This window comes from Corvus brachyrhynchos, unplaced genomic scaffold (assembly GCF_000691975.1).
Source record: "Corvus brachyrhynchos isolate BGI_N302 unplaced genomic scaffold, ASM69197v1 scaffold96, whole genome shotgun sequence".
NCBI classification, from domain to species: Eukaryota; Metazoa; Chordata; class Aves; order Passeriformes; family Corvidae; genus Corvus; species Corvus brachyrhynchos.
Genome location: NW_008238370.1, coordinates 239,947 through 242,051, shown reverse-complemented (window position 1 = coordinate 242,051; position 2,105 = coordinate 239,947). Strand labels below are relative to the sequence as shown.

Below are 2,105 nucleotides of genomic sequence, written 5' to 3'. Positions count from 1 at the left end.
GGCAGGGGATGATCCTTAAGGTCCAAATCCAAACCATTCCATGATTCCATTGATCCTGTAACGCCACAATCCCGTTTAGTGGGAGCTGGAATGGATGCTCGTGGATTTGTGAACTTGGAAAGATTTTGGAAGAGTTTCTTGTATCTCCTTTGGGGAAGATGGGAATCACTGGAATCCTCGTGGCTGAGCGGTCCCGTGGTTGTCCTTTCCCAGTCCCCACAATCCCTGGGATTGTGATCCCGGCTGTGCAGCTGCCCCCGCCAGCTTCCATCTTTTCCTTGGATAAACACATCCTGACGGGAGCTTTTACAGGGAATTTTTACAGCCGTATAAAAGCCCCACAAATGGCCTGGATTTATTTGCCTGCAGACTGTGCCGAGCACGGCAGCTCCGGAACCCTCATTCCCTGTGCTGCTGTTCCCATTCCAGCCTCGTCGTTTCCCCCTGATTTTCTCCACTGCAGCTTTTTCTCCTCGCTGGATTTTAAACTCCCCTCGTTAGGAATTTTTGACTTCTGCCTTCAGAGCCTGCCTGGGAAAACCCATCCATGGGGCTGCTTCCAGAGGCTCAGCTTCCCTTTCCAGCCTGAGTGCGTTCATCGGTCAGGAAAGCATGGAAATGGCATTTTTTGATTTGGATAGCAAATCTTTTTTAAAGGATGCCGTTTTTTCCCCCCCCTCACAAACGCTTCCCATTTGAATTTAAATGTGATTTCCTTTCTCTCCATCCCACCTGCTTCCCCGACGCTGGGATTAGTCGGGATGTGTCAATATTTGAGGGAATAAATCGCTGCTGCCTCCAGCTGCTGTTTGGGTTTCTGACTCATCTTGGGGTCAAATGAGCTCAGCAAATGTGGGAGGGACTCCGGAGGGACCGGAGCTGCTCCGTGCTGGCTCCCCGTGCTCTGAGCGCTCCTTGCTGGGGTTTGCTGGTTGTTACTGGTTTCCAGACTGGGCTTTCTGGGGTCTTTATCCCGGGAAGCAGCTCTGGGTGTCTCCAGGCTGTCAGTGCAGGGATTGGTTGGGGTTAAAGGTGGGATTTCTGGGAGTTTTCCCGCTCGGGGGGGAAGGCGAGCAGCAGAGATGTGCCATCCCTGCTGCCCCAGCAGGAGCGCTGGGATCCCGCTGGGAAATCTGTGTTTACTCACTTGGAAGCGCGTGTCCATCCCGTTTGGAAACCTGTGTCCCCCTCTTGGAATCCTGCGCTCCTCACGCGCTCATCCCGCTCAGAAACCAAGGTCCCTTCCTCTTGGAAATCCATGTTCCTCTTGGAAACTCATGTCCATCCCACCTGGAAATCCGTGATTCCCCACTGGGAGAGCCGTGTTCCCTCCCTTGGAATGTCCTGTGTCCTGCACTTGGAGCCCTGTGTCCATCCCACTGGGAATCCTGTGTCCATCCCACTGGGAATCGGTGTCCATGCCACTGGGAATCCCATGTTCTCCCACTGGGAATCTGTGTCCATCCCACTGGGAATCCATGTCCATCCCACTGGGAACCCCATGTTCTCCCACTGGGAATCCGTGTTCTCCCACTGGGGATCCATGTCCATCCCACTGGGAATCCATGTTCTCCCACTGGGAATCCATGTTCTCCCACTGGGGATCCATGTCCATCCCACTGGGAATCCATGTTCTCCCACTGGGCATCCTGTGTCTATCCCACTGGGAATCCGTGTTCTCCCACTGGGAATCCTGTGTCCATCCCACTGGGAATCCATGTTCTCCCACTGGGAATCCTGTGTCTATCCCACTGGGAATCCGTGTTGTCCCACTGGGAATTCTGTGTCCATCCCACTGGGAATCCCGTGTTCCCCGCGTGTCCCTCCCTTTGGAGCCCCATGTCCATCCCCGCTGGGCACCGGTGTCCCCCTGCTTTGCAGTGCTGGTGGTGCCTGGAAGTTCCACCTGGGCTTTGCCAGGAATTTCTTTCGGGAATCAGCCCAAAACGAGGCCGAAGAGGAGCAGAATGATGGCGGAAATCTCCCCTCATTTCCCGAGTGTTTTTAACCCTCCCTATTTTCCAAGCAGTGGCACAGGGAGGAATTTTGGGGATATGGGATGTTGAATGTCGGGACAGCATTCCCATGGTGTGGCTGGGCTGAGA

General features: G+C 54.3%; 1 protein-coding gene across 2 annotated transcripts in view; it reads left to right on the top strand.

The window, feature by feature from the left end:
• LOC103616996 (acid-sensing ion channel 2) overlaps positions 1-2,105 on the top strand; it is a 393,907-nt gene that overhangs the window by 354,736 nt on the left and 37,066 nt on the right. The gene's annotated exons all lie outside the window — the stretch shown is intronic.